A 15,404-nucleotide genomic window follows, 5' to 3' on the forward strand; every position below is an offset into this window, starting at 1 on the left:
TCTAGCGATGAAAAAAGCGCATCGTGGCGTTTTGACCTTTCTAGCGATTTTTGACCTTTCTAGCGTTTTGACTAGGCCTGTCAGTCGATTAAAATATTTAATCGCGATTAATCGCATGATTGCCCATAGTTAATCGCTGATTAATCGCAAATTAATCGCATATTTTTTATCCGTTCTAAATATACCTTAAATCAGTGGTTTTCAAGATTTTTCATATCAAGGTCCATTATTTATTCTGCATTTGAGCCACGGACCACCATTTGATGACATTTAGCCTTCCAGACCCAAACTAAAGAACTGTATTGATGTTGGTACAATTAGGAAAGATAACAGGCCAATGTTGATCAAAATAACATGTTTTCTAAGTTCTCTAATTGTGTAGACTTCTTGTAAATTAACTTTAAGTAATGCATTTGTTTAACAATTATTCAACTCTTGAGAGTGTCAAATTTAACCAAATGGACCCACTTGGTTTCATTTTACACTCTCAAAAGTTAAAGATATATAAGGGTTCATTTGGTTACCAACCCTCCATCATTTAGCTGTGGGCCACCTGGAATCCCCACTGCTTTTCAAGTTTTAAATACTCAACATGGGAGAATGCTTGCTTTATTGCAAATGCCATGGAAGAGGGAAACAAAATCATAAACTCCACTCACACACACACACACACACGAGAGCCCCTGCCCCTCTCTCTCTCCTGCAAGTCAACATTAGCTTTAGCACTCATTAGCATGGTCTGTGTAGCATGATTAGCATCAAGCTTTCACAACTAACTAACTATGTTTGTCAACCAAAACTGCCAGAGTTTTGCTTTTGCCCAATGCCCACTTCAAAGAGCTTCTGATCTAACACATTGTGAAGCAAATCAATTAATAACGAGCCCAACGGAGGCATTCAGCCTAGCTGACGTGACGACTGCTCACAGCTCAACTGACAACTGCCCAGTGCCCTGACGGTCCGGAGTCCGGACTGAGTGGGAATGGTAGAGAGAGAGTGGGGGGGGAACGATAGGCTATTGGAATCTGCCTGCCTGCATTCACATGTATGCATCTCTCAACCGTTCTGTCAAACTTCACCGTGCGTTAATCGCGCGTTAATTAAATTAACGCCGTTAAAAGGACTTTGAGTTAACGCACGATTAACGCGTTAACTTTGACAGCCTTAGTTTTGACCTTTCTAGCGTTTTGACCTTTTGACCTTTTGACCTTTTGACCTTTCTAGCGATTTTTGACCTTTCTAGCGTTTTGACCTTTCTAGCGATGAAAAAAGCGCATCGTGGCGTTTTGACGTTTCTAGCGATTTTTGACCTTTCTAGCGTTTTGACCTTTGACCTTTTGACATTTTGACCTTTTGACCTTTCTAGCGATTTTTTACCTTTCTAGCGTTTTGACCTTTCTAGCGATGAAAAAAACGCATCGTGGCGTTTTGACCTTTCTAGCGATTTTTGACCTTTCTAGCGTTTTGACCTTTGACCTTTTGACCTTTTGACCTTTCTAGCGATTTTTGACCTTTCTAGCGTTTTGACCTTTCTAGCGTTTTGACCTTTCTAGCGATGAAAAAACGCATCGTGGCGTTTTGACCTTTCTAGCGTTTTTTGACTTTTCTAGCGTTTTGACCTTTTGACCTTTCTAGCGATTTTTGACCTTTCTAGCGATTTTTGACCTTTCTAGCGTTTTGACCTTTCTAGCGATGAAAAAAGCGCATCGTGGCATTTTGACCTTTCTAGCGATTTTTGACCTTTCTAGCGTTTTGACCTTTGACCTTTTGACATTTTGACCTTTTGACCTTTCTAGCGATTTTTGACCTTTCTAGCGTTTTGACCTTTCTAGCGTTTTGACCTTTCTAGCGTTTTGACCTTTCTAGCGATGAAAAAAGCGCATCGTGGCGTTTTGACCTTTCTAGCGATTTTTGACCTTTCTAGCGTTTTGACCTTTGACCTTTTGACATTTTGACCTTTTGACCTTTCTAGCGATTTTTTTTGACCTTTCTAGCGTTTTGACCTTTGACCTTTTGACATTTTGACCTTTTGACCTTTCTAGCGATTTTTGACCTTTCTAGCGTTTTGACCTTTGACCTTTTGACATTTTGACCTTTTGACCTTTCTAGCGATTTTTTTTGACCTTTCTAGCGTTTTGACCTTTGACCTTTTGACCTTTTGACCTTTTGACCTTTCTAGCGATTTTTGACCTTTCTAGCGTTTTGACCTTTCTAGCGATGAAAAAAGCGCATCGTGGCGTTTTGACCTTTCTAGCGATTTTTGACCTTTCTAGCAGTTTGACCTTTGACCTTTTGACCTTTTGACCTTTCGCGATTTTTGACCTTTCTAGCGTTTTGACCTTTCTAGCGTTTTGACCTTTCTAGCGATGAAAAAAGCGCATCGTGGCGTTTTGACCTTTCTAGCGATTTTTGACCTTTCTAGCATTTTGACCTTTGACCTTTTGACCTTTTGACCTTTTGACCTTTCGCGATTTTTGACCTTTCTAGCGTTTTGACCTTTCTAGCGTTTTGACCTTTCTAGCGATGAAAAAAGCGCATCGTGGTGTTTTGACCTTTCTAGCGATTTTTGACCTTTCTAGCATTTTGACCTTTGACCTTTTGACCTTTCGCGATTTTTGACCTTTCTAGCGTTTTGACCTTTCTAGCGATGAAAAAAGCGCATCGTGGCGTTTTGACGTTTCTAGCGATTTTTGACCTTTCTAGCGTTTTGACCTTTGAGCTTTTGACCTTTTGACCTTTCTAGCGATTTTTGACCTTTCTAGCGTTTTGACCTTTCTAGCGTTTTGACCTTTCTAGCGATGAAAAAACGCATCGTGGCGTTTTGACCTTTCTAGCGTTTTTGACTTTTCTAGCGTTTTGACCTTTTGACCTTTCTAGCGATTTTTGACCTTTCTAGCGATTTTTGACCTTTCTAGCGTTTTGACCTTTCTAGCGATGAAAAAAGCGCATCGTGGCATTTTGACCTTTCTAGCGATTTTTGACCTTTCTAGCGTTTTGACCTTTGACCTTTTGACATTTTGACCTTTTGACCTTTCTAGCGATTTTTGACCTTTCTAGCGTTTTGACCTTTCTAGCGTTTTGACCTTTCTAGCGTTTCTAGCGATGAAAAAAGCGCATCGTGGCGTTTTGACCTTTCTAGCGATTTTTGACCTTTCTAGCGTTTTGACCTTTGACCTTTTGACATTTTGACCTTTTGACCTTTCTAGCGATTTTTTTTGACCTTTCTAGCGTTTTGACCTTTGACCTTTTGACCTTTTGACCTTTTGACCTTTCTAGCGATTTGACCTTTCTAGCGTTTTGACCTTTCTAGCGATGAAAAAAGCGCATCGTGGCGTTTTGACCTTTCTAGCGATTTTTGACCTTTCTAGCATTTTGACCTTTGACCTTTTGACCTTTTGACCTTTCGCGATTTTTGACCTTTCTAGCGTTTTGACCTTTCTAGCGTTTTGACCTTTCTAGCGATGAAAAAAGCGCATCGTGGCGTTTTGACCTTTCTAGCGATTTTTGACCTTTCTAGCATTTTGACCTTTGACCTTTTGACCTTTTGACCTTTTGACCTTTCGCGATTTTTGACCTTTCTAGCGTTTTGACCTTTCTAGCGTTTTGACCTTTCTAGCGATGAAAAAAGCGCATCGTGGCGTTTTGACCTTTCTAGCGATTTTTGACCTTTCTAGCATTTTGACCTTTGACCTTTTGACCTTTCGCGATTTTTGACCTTTCTAGCGTTTTGACCTTTCTAGCGTTTTGACCTTTCTAGCGATGAAAAAAGCGCATCGTGGCGTTTTGACCTTTCTAGCGATTTTTGACCTTTCTAGCATTTTGACCTTTGACCTTTTGACCTTTTGACCTTTTGACCTTTCGCGATTTTTGACCTTTCTAGCGTTTTGACCTTTCTAGCGTTTTGACCTTTCTAGCGATGAAAAAAGCGCATCGTGGCGTTTTGACCTTTCTAGCGATTTTTGACCTTTCTAGCGTTTTGACCTTTGACCTTTTGACCTTTCTAGCGATTTTTGACCTTTCTAGCGATTTTTGACCTTTCTAGCGTTTTGACCTTTGACCTTTTGACCTTTTGACCTTTCTAGCGATTTTTGACCTTTCTAGCATTTTGACCTTTGACCTTTTGACCTTTTGACCTTTCGCGATTTTTGACCTTTCTAGCGTTTTGACCTTTCTAGCGTTTTGACCTTTCTAGCGATGAAAAAAGCGCATCGTGGCGTTTTGACCTTTCTAGCGATTTTTGACCTTTCTAGCATTTTGACCTTTGACCTTTTGACCTTTTGACCTTTCTAGCGATTTTTGACCTTTCTAGCGTTTTGACTAGGCCTGTCAGTCGATTAAAATATTTAATCGCGATTAATCGCATGATTGCCCATAGTTAATCGCTGATTAATCGCAAATTAATCGCATATTTTTTATCCGTTCTAAATATACCTTAAATCAGTGGTTTTCAAGATTTTTCATATCAAGGTCCATTATTTATTCTGCATTTGAGCCACGGACCACCATTTGATGACATTTAGCCTTCCAGACCCAAACTAAAGAACTGTATTGATGTTGGTACAATTAGGAAAGATAACAGGCCAATGTTGATCAAAATAACATGTTTTCTAAGTTCTCTAATTGTGTAGACTTCTTGTAAATTAACTTTAAGTAATGCATTTGTTTAACAATTATTCAACTCTTGAGAGTGTAAAATTTAACCAAATGGACCCACTTGGTTTCATTTTACACTCTCAAAAGTTAAAGATATATAAGGGTTCATTTGGTTACCAACCCTCCATCATTTAGCTGTGGGCCACCTGGAATCCCCACTGCTTTTCAAGTTTTAAATACTCAACATGGGAGAATGCTTGCTTTATTGCAAATGCCATGGAAGAGGGAAACAAAATCATAAACTCCACTCACACACACACACACACACGAGAGCCCCTGCCCCTCTCTCTCTCCTGCAAGTCAACATTAGCTTTAGCACTCATTAGCATGGTCTGTGTAGCATGATTAGCATCAAGCTTTCACAACTAACTAACTATGTTTGTCAACCAAAACTGCCAGAGTTTTGCTTTTGCCCAATGCCCACTTCAAAGAGCTTCTGATCTAACACATTGTGAAGCAAATCAATTAATAACGAGCCCAACGGAGGCATTCAGCCTAGCTGACGTGACGACTGCTCACAGCTCAACTGACAACTGCCCAGTGCCCTGACGGTCCGGAGTCCGGACTGAGTGGGAATGGTAGAGAGAGAGTGGGGGGGGAACGATAGGCTATTGGAATCTGCCTGCCTGCATTCACATGTATGCATCTCTCAACCGTTCTGTCAAACTTCACCGTGCGTTAATCGCGCGTTAATTAAATTAACGCCGTTAAAAGGACTTTGAGTTAACGCACGATTAACGCGTTAACTTTGACAGCCTTAGTTTTGACCTTTCTAGCGTTTTGACCTTTTGACCTTTTGACCTTTTGACCTTTCTAGCGATTTTTGACCTTTCTAGCGTTTTGACCTTTCTAGCGATGAAAAAAGCGCATCGTGGCGTTTTGACGTTTCTAGCGATTTTTGACCTTTCTAGCGTTTTGACCTTTGACCTTTTGACCTTTCGCGATTTTTGACCTTTCTAGCATTTTGACCTTTGACCTTTTGACCTTTCGCGATTTTTGACCTTTCTAGCGTTTTGACCTTTCTAGCGTTTTGACCTTTCTAGCGATGAAAAAAGCGCATCGTGGCGTTTTGACCTTTCTAGCGATTTTTGACCTTTCTAGCATTTTGACCTTTGACCTTTTGACCTTTTGACCTTTTGACCTTTCGCGATTTTTGACCTTTCTAGCGTTTTGACCTTTCTAGCGTTTTGACCTTTCTAGCGATGAAAAAAGCGCATCGTGGCGTTTTGACCTTTCTAGCGATTTTTGACCTTTCTAGCGTTTTGACCTTTGACCTTTTGACCTTTTGACCTTTCTAGCGATTTTTGACCTTTCTAGCGTTTTGACCTTTGACCTTTTGACATTTTGACCTTTTGACCTTTCTAGCGATTTTTGACCTTTCTAGCATTTTGACCTTTGACCTTTTGACCTTTTGACCTTTCGCGATTTTTGACCTTTCTAGCGTTTTGACCTTTCTAGCGTTTTGACCTTTCTAGCGATGAAAAAAGCGCATCGTGGCGTTTTGACCTTTCTAGCGATTTTTGACCTTTCTAGCATTTTGACCTTTGACCTTTTGACCTTTTGACCTTTCTAGCGATTTTTGACCTTTCTAGCGTTTTGACTAGGCCTGTCAGTCGATTAAAATATTTAATCGCGATTAATCGCATGATTGCCCATAGTTAATCGCTGATTAATCGCAAATTAATCGCATATTTTTTATCCGTTCTAAATATACCTTAAATCAGTGGTTTTCAAGATTTTTCATATCAAGGTCCATTATTTATTCTGCATTTGAGCCACGGACCACCATTTGATGACATTTAGCCTTCCAGACCCAAACTAAAGAACTGTATTGATGTTGGTACAATTAGGAAAGATAACAGGCCAATGTTGATCAAAATAACATGTTTTCTAAGTTCTCTAATTGTGTAGACTTCTTGTAAATTAACTTTAAGTAATGCATTTGTTTAACAATTATTCAACTCTTGAGAGTGTCAAATTTAACCAAATGGACCCACTTGGTTTCATTTTACACTCTCAAAAGTTAAAGATATATAAGGGTTCATTTGGTTACCAACCCTCCATCATTTAGCTGTGGGCCACCTGGAATCCCCACTGCTTTTCAAGTTTTAAATACTCAACATGGGAGAATGCTTGCTTTATTGCAAATGCCATGGAAGAGGGAAACAAAATCATAAACTCCACTCACTCACACACACACACACACACACACACACACGAGAGCCCCTGCCCCTCTCTCTCTCCTGCAAGTCAACATTAGCTTTAGCACTCATTAGCATGGTCTGTGTAGCATGATTAGCATCAAGCTTTCACAACTAACTAACTATGTTTGTCAACCAAAACTGCCAGAGTTTTGCTTTTGCCCAATGCCCACTTCAAAGAGCTTCTGATCTAACACATTGTGAAGCAAATCAATTAATAACGAGCCCAACGGAGGCATTCAGCCTAGCTGACGTGACGACTGCTCACAGCTCAACTGACAACTGCCCAGTGCCCTGACGGTCCGGAGTCCGGACTGAGTGGGAATGGTAGAGAGAGAGTGGGGGGGAACGATAGGCTATTGGAATCTGCCTGCCTGCATTCACATGTATGCATCTCTCAACCGTTCTGTCAAACTTCACCGTGCGTTAATCGCGCGTTAATTAAATTAACGCCGTTAAAAGGACTTTGAGTTAACGCACGATTAACGCGTTAACTTTGACAGCCTTAGTTTTGACCTTTCTAGCGTTTTGACCTTTTGACCTTTTGACCTTTTGACCTTTCTAGCGATTTTTGACCTTTCTAGCGTTTTGACCTTTCTAGCGATGAAAAAAGCGCATCGTGGCGTTTTGACGTTTCTAGCGATTTTTGACCTTTCTAGCGTTTTGACCTTTGACCTTTTGACATTTTGACCTTTTGACCTTTCTAGCGATTTTTGACCTTTCTAGCGTTTTGACCTTTCTAGCGATGAAAAAAGCGCATCGTGGCGTTTTTACCTTTCTAGCGATTTTTGACCTTTCTAGCATTTTGACCTTTGACCTTTTGACCTTTTGACCTTTCTAGCGATTTTTGACCTTTCTAGCGTTTTGACTAGGCCTGTCAGTCGATTAAAATATTTAATCGCGATTAATCGCATGATTGCCCATAGTTAATCGCTGATTAATCGCAAATTAATCGCATATTTTTTATCCGTTCTAAATATACCTTAAATCAGTGGTTTTCAAGATTTTTCATATCAAGGTCCATTATTTATTCTGCATTTGAGCCACGGACCACCATTTGATGACATTTAGCCTTCCAGACCCAAACTAAAGAACTGTATTGATGTTGGTACAATTAGGAAAGATAACAGGCCAATGTTGATCAAAATAACATGTTTTCTAAGTTCTCTAATTGTGTAGACTTCTTGTAAATTACCTTTAAGTAATGCATTTGTTTAACAATTATTCAACTCTTGAGAGTGTCAAATTTAACCAAATGGACCCACTTGGTTTCATTTTACACTCTCAAAAGTTAAAGATATATAAGGGTTCATTTGGTTACCAACCCTCCATCATTTAGCTGTGGGCCACCTGGAATCCCCACTGCTTTTCAAGTTTTAAATACTCAACATGGGAGAATGCTTGCTTTATTGCAAATGCCATGGAAGAGGGAAACAAAATCATAAACTCCACTCACACACACACACACACACGAGAGCCCCTGCCCCTCTCTCTCTCCTGCAAGTCAACATTAGCTTTAGCACTCATTAGCATGGTCTGTGTAGCATGATTAGCATCAAGCTTTCACAACTAACTAACTATGTTTGTCAACCAAAACTGCCAGAGTTTTGCTTTTGCCCAATGCCCACTTCAAAGAGCTTCTGATCTAACACATTGTGAAGCAAATCAATTAATAACGAGCCCAACGGAGGCATTCAGCCTAGCTGACGTGACGACTGCTCACAGCTCAACTGACAACTGCCCAGTGCCCTGACGGTCCGGAGTCCGGACTGAGTGGGAATGGTAGAGAGAGAGTGGGGGGGGAACGATAGGCTATTGGAATCTGCCTGCCTGCATTCACATGTATGCATCTCTCAACCGTTCTGTCAAACTTCACCGTGCGTTAATCGCGCGTTAATTAAATTAACGCCGTTAAAAGGACTTTGAGTTAACGCACGATTAACGCGTTAACTTTGACAGCCTTAGTTTTGACCTTTCTAGCGTTTTGACCTTTTGACCTTTTGACCTTTTGACCTTTCTAGCGATTTTTGACCTTTCTAGCGTTTTGACCTTTCTAGCGATGAAAAAAGCGCATCGTGGCGTTTTGACGTTTCTAGCGATTTTTGACCTTTCTAGCGTTTTGACCTTTGACCTTTTGACATTTTGACCTTTTGACCTTTCTAGCGATTTTTTACCTTTCTAGCGTTTTGACCTTTCTAGCGATGAAAAAAACGCATCGTGGCGTTTTGACCTTTCTAGCGATTTTTGACCTTTCTAGCGTTTTGACCTTTGACCTTTTGACCTTTTGACCTTTCTAGCGATTTTTGACCTTTCTAGCGTTTTGACCTTTCTAGCGTTTTGACCTTTCTAGCGATGAAAAAACGCATCGTGGCGTTTTGACCTTTCTAGCGTTTTTTGACTTTTCTAGCGTTTTGACCTTTTGACCTTTCTAGCGATTTTTGACCTTTCTAGCGATTTTTGACCTTTCTAGCGTTTTGACCTTTCTAGCGATGAAAAAAGCGCATCGTGGCATTTTGACCTTTCTAGCGATTTTTGACCTTTCTAGCGTTTTGACCTTTGACCTTTTGACATTTTGACCTTTTGACCTTTCTAGCGATTTTTGACCTTTCTAGCGTTTTGACCTTTCTAGCGTTTTGACCTTTCTAGCGTTTTGACCTTTCTAGCGATGAAAAAAGCGCATCGTGGCGTTTTGACCTTTCTAGCGATTTTTGACCTTTCTAGCGTTTTGACCTTTGACCTTTTGACCTTTTGACCTTTCTAGCGATTTTTTTTTACCTTTCTAGCGTTTTGACCTTTGACCTTTTGACATTTTGACCTTTTGACCTTTCTAGCGATTTTTGACCTTTCTAGCGTTTTGACCTTTCTAGCGTTTTGACCTTTCTAGCGTTTTGACCTTTCTAGCGATGAAAAAAGCGCATCGTGGCGTTTTGACCTTTCTAGCGATTTTTGACCTTTCTAGCGTTTTGACCTTTGACCTTTTGACATTTTGACCTTTTGACCTTTCTAGCGATTTTTTTTGACCTTTCTAGCGTTTTGACCTTTGACCTTTTGACCTTTTGACCTTTTGACCTTTCTAGCGATTTTTGACCTTTCTAGCGTTTTGACCTTTCTAGCGATGAAAAAAGCGCATCGTGGCGTTTTGACCTTTCTAGCGATTTTTGACCTTTCTAGCAGTTTGACCTTTGACCTTTTGACCTTTTGACCTTTTGACCTTTCGCGATTTTTGACCTTTCTAGCGTTTTGACCTTTCTAGCGTTTTGACCTTTCTAGCGATGAAAAAAGCGCATCGTGGCGTTTTGATCTTTCTAGCGATTTTTGACCTTTCTAGCATTTTGACCTTTGACCTTTTGACCTTTTGACCTTTTGACCTTTCGCGATTTTTGACCTTTCTAGCGTTTTGACCTTTCTAGCGTTTTGACCTTTCTAGCGATGAAAAAAGCGCATCGTGGCGTTTTGACCTTTCTAGCGATTTTTGACCTTTCTAGCATTTTGACCTTTCGCGATTTTTGACCTTTCTAGCGTTTTGACCTTTCTAGCGTTTTGACCTTTCTAGCGATGAAAAAAGCGCATCGTGGCGTTTTGACCTTTCTAGCGATTTTTGACCTTTCTAGCATTTTGACCTTTGACCTTTTGACCTTTTGACCTTTTGACCTTTCGCGATTTTTGACCTTTCTAGCGTTTTGACCTTTCTAGCGTTTTGACCTTTCTAGCGATTTTTGACCTTTCTAGCATTTTGACCTTTGACCTTTTGACCTTTCGCGATTTTTGACCTTTCTAGCGTTTTGACCTTTCTAGCGTTTTGACCTTTCTAGCGATGAAAAAAGCGCATCGTGGCGTTTTGACCTTTCTAGCGATTTTTGACCTTTCTAGCATTTTGACCTTTGACCTTTTGACCTTTTGACCTTTTGACCTTTCGCGATTTTTGACCTTTCTAGCGTTTTGACCTTTCTAGCGTTTTGACCTTTCTAGCGATGAAAAAAGCGCATCGTGGCGTTTTGACCTTTCTAGCGATTTTTGACCTTTCTAGCGTTTTGACCTTTGACCTTTTGACCTTTCTAGCGATTTTTGACCTTTCTAGCGATTTTTGACCTTTCTAGCGTTTTGACCTTTTGACATTTTGACCTTTTGACCTTTCTAGCGATTTTTGACCTTTCTAGCATTTTGACCTTTGACCTTTTGACCTTTTGACCTTTCGCGATTTTTGACCTTTCTAGCGTTTTGACCTTTCTAGCGTTTTGACCTTTCTAGCGATGAAAAAAGCGCATCGTGGCGTTTTGACCTTTCTAGCGATTTTTGACCTTTCTAGCATTTTGACCTTTGACCTTTTGACCTTTTGACCTTTCTAGCGATTTTTGACCTTTCTAGCGTTTTGACTAGGCCTGTCAGTCGATTAAAATATTTAATCGCGATTAATCGCATGATTGCCCATAGTTAATCGCTGATTAATCGCAAATTAATCGCATATTTTTTATCCGTTCTAAATATACCTTAAATCAGTGGTTTTCAAGATTTTTCATATCAAGGTCCATTATTTATTCTGCATTTGAGCCACGGACCACCATTTGATGACATTTAGCCTTCCAGACCCAAACTAAAGAACTGTATTGATGTTGGTACAATTAGGAAAGATAACAGGCCAATGTTGATCAAAATAACATGTTTTCTAAGTTCTCTAATTGTGTAGACTTCTTGTAAATTAACTTTAAGTAATGCATTTGTTTAACAATTATTCAACTCTTGAGAGTGTCAAATTTAACCAAATGGACCCACTTGGTTTCATTTTACACTCTCAAAAGTTAAAGATATATAAGGGTTCATTTGGTTACCAACCCTCCATCATTTAGCTGTGGGCCACCTGGAATCCCCACTGCTTTTCAAGTTTTAAATACTCAACATGGGAGAATGCTTGCTTTATTGCAAATGCCATGGAAGAGGGAAACAAAATCATAAACTCCACTCACTCACACACACACACACACACACACACGAGAGCCCCTGCCCCTCTCTCTCTCCTGCAAGTCAACATTAGCTTTAGCACTCATTAGCATGGTCTGTGTAGCATGATTAGCATCAAGCTTTCACAACTAACTAACTATGTTTGTCAACCAAAACTGCCAGAGTTTTGCTTTTGCCCAATGCCCACTTCAAAGAGCTTCTGATCTAACACATTGTGAAGCAAATCAATTAATAACGAGCCCAACGGAGGCATTCAGCCTAGCTGACGTGACGACTGCTCACAGCTCAACTGACAACTGCCCAGTGCCCTGACGGTCCGGAGTCCGGACTGAGTGGGAATGGTAGAGAGAGAGTGGGGGGGGAACGATAGGCTATTGGAATCTGCCTGCCTGCATTCACATGTATGCATCTCTCAACCGTTCTGTCAAACTTCACCGTGCGTTAATCGCGCGTTAATTAAATTAACGCCGTTAAAAGGACTTTGAGTTAACGCACGATTAACGCGTTAACTTTGACAGCCTTAGTTTTGACCTTTCTAGCGTTTTGACCTTTTGACCTTTTGACCTTTTGACCTTTCTAGCGATTTTTGACCTTTCTAGCGTTTTGACCTTTCTAGCGATGAAAAAAGCGCATCGTGGCGTTTTGACGTTTCTAGCGATTTTTGACCTTTCTAGCGTTTTGACCTTTGACCTTTTGACATTTTGACCTTTTGACCTTTCTAGCGATTTTTGACCTTTCTAGCGTTTTGACCTTTCTAGCGATGAAAAAAACGCATCGTGGCGTTTTGACCTTTCTAGCGATTTTTGACCTTTCTAGCGTTTTGACCTTTGACCTTTTGACCTTTTGACCTTTCTAGCGATTTTTGACCTTTCTAGCGTTTTGACCTTTCTAGCGTTTTGACCTTTCTAGCGATGAAAAAACGCATCGTGGCGTTTTGACCTTTCTAGCGTTTTTTGACTTTTCTAGTGTTTTGACCTTTTGACCTTTCTAGCGATTTTTGACCTTTCTAGCGATTTTTGACCTTTCTAGCGTTTTGACCTTTCTAGCGATGAAAAAAGCGCATCGTGGCATTTTGACCTTTCTAGCGATTTTTGACCTTTCTAGCGTTTTGACCTTTGACCTTTTGACATTTTGACCTTTTGACCTTTCTAGCGATTTTTGACCTTTCTAGCGTTTTGACCTTTCTAGCGTTTTGACCTTTCTAGCGTTTTGACCTTTCTAGCGATGAAAAAAGCGCATCGTGGCGTTTTGACCTTTCTAGCGATTTTTGACCTTTCTAGCGTTTTGACCTTTGACCTTTTGACATTTTGACCTTTTGACCTTTCTAGCGATTTTTTTTTGACCTTTCTAGCGTTTTGACCTTTGACCTTTTGACATTTTGACCTTTTGACCTTTCTAGCGATTTTTGACCTTTCTAGCGTTTTGACCTTTCTAGCGTTTTGACCTTTCTAGCGTTTTGACCTTTCTAGCGATGAAAAAAGCGCATCGTGGCGTTTTGACCTTTCTAGCGATTTTTGACCTTTCTAGCGTTTTGACCTTTGACCTTTTGACATTTTGACCTTTTGACCTTTCTAGCGATTTTTTTTGACCTTTCTAGCGTTTTGACCTTTGACCTTTTGACCTTTTGACCTTTTGACCTTTCTAGCGATTTTTGACCTTTCTAGCGTTTTGACCTTTCTAGCGATGAAAAAAGCGCATCGTGGCGTTTTGACCTTTCTAGCGATTTTTGACCTTTCTAGCAGTTTGACCTTTGACCTTTTGACCTTTTGACCTTTTGACCTTTCGCGATTTTTGACCTTTCTAGCGTTTTGACCTTTCTAGCGTTTTGACCTTTCTAGCGATGAAAAAAGCGCATCGTGGCGTTTTGACCTTTCTAGCGATTTTTGACCTTTCTAGCATTTTGACCTTTGACCTTTTGACCTTTTGACCTTTTGACCTTTCGCGATTTTTGACCTTTCTAGCGTTTTGACCTTTCTAGCGTTTTGACCTTTCTAGCGATGAAAAAAGCGCATCGTGGCGTTTTGACCTTTCTAGCGATTTTTGACCTTTCTAGCATTTTGACCTTTGACCTTTTGACCTTTCGCGATTTTTGACCTTTCTAGCGTTTTGACCTTTCTAGCGTTTTGACCTTTCTAGCGATGAAAAAAGCGCATCGTGGCGTTTTGACCTTTCTAGCGATTTTTGACCTTTCTAGCATTTTGACCTTTGACCTTTTGACCTTTTGACCTTTTGACCTTTCGCGATTTTTGACCTTTCTAGCGTTTTGACCTTTCTAGCGTTTTGACCTTTCTAGCGATGAAAAAAGCGCATCGTGGCGTTTTGACCTTTCTAGCGATTTTTGACCTTTCTAGCGTTTTGACCTTTGACCTTTTGACCTTTCTAGCGATTTTTGACCTTTCTAGCGATTTTTGACCTTTCTAGCGTTTTGACCTTTGACCTTTTGACATTTTGACCTTTTGACCTTTCTAGCGATTTTTGACCTTTCTAGCATTTTGACCTTTGACCTTTTGACCTTTTGACCTTTCGCGATTTTTGACCTTTCTAGCGTTTTGACCTTTCTAGCGTTTTGACCTTTCTAGCGATGAAAAAAGCGCATCGTGGCGTTTTGACCTTTCTAGCGATTTTTGACCTTTCTAGCATTTTGACCTTTGACCTTTTGACCTTTTGACCTTTCTAGCGATTTTTGACCTTTCTAGCGTTTTGACTAGGCCTGTCAGTCGATTAAAATATTTAATCGCGATTAATCGCATGATTGCCCATAGTTAATCGCTGATTAATCGCAAATTAATCGCATATTTTTTATCCGTTCTAAATATACCTTAAATCAGTGGTTTTCAAGATTTTTCATATCAAGGTCCATTATTTATTCTGCATTTGAGCCACGGACCACCATTTGATGACATTTAGCCTTCCAGACCCAAACTAAAGAACTGTATTGATGTTGGTACAATTAGGAAAGATAACAGGCCAATGTTGATCAAAATAACATGTTTTCTAAGTTCTCTAATTGTGTAGACTTCTTGTAAATTAACTTTAAGTAATGCATTTGTTTAACAATTATTCAACTCTTGAGAGTGTAAAATTTAACCAAATGGACCCACTTGGTTTCATTTTACACTCTCAAAAGTTAAAGATATATAAGGGTTCATTTGGTTACCAACCCTCCATCATTTAGCTGTGGGCCACCTGGAATCCCCACTGCTTTTCAAGTTTTAAATACTCAACATGGGAGAATGCTTGCTTTATTGCAAATGCCATGGAAGAGGGAAACAAAATCATAAACTCCACTCACACACACACACACACACGAGAGCCCCTGCCCCTCTCTCTCTCCTGCAAGTCAACATTAGCTTTAGCACTCATTAGCATGGTCTGTGTAGCATGATTAGCATCAAGCTTTCACAACTAACTAACTATGTTTGTCAACCAAAACTGCCAGAGTTTTGCTTTTGCCCAATGCCCACTTCAAAGAGCTTCTGATCTAACACATTGTGAAGCAAATCAATTAATAACGAGCCCAACGGAGGCATTCAGCCTAGCTGACGTGACGACTGCTCACAGCTCAACTGACAACTGCCCAGTGCCCTGACGGTC

The sequence above is a fragment of the Electrona antarctica genome (genome assembly GCF_951216825.1).
Source record: "Electrona antarctica genome assembly, chromosome: 16".
In the NCBI taxonomy this organism is placed as follows: Eukaryota; Metazoa; Chordata; class Actinopteri; order Myctophiformes; family Myctophidae; genus Electrona; species Electrona antarctica.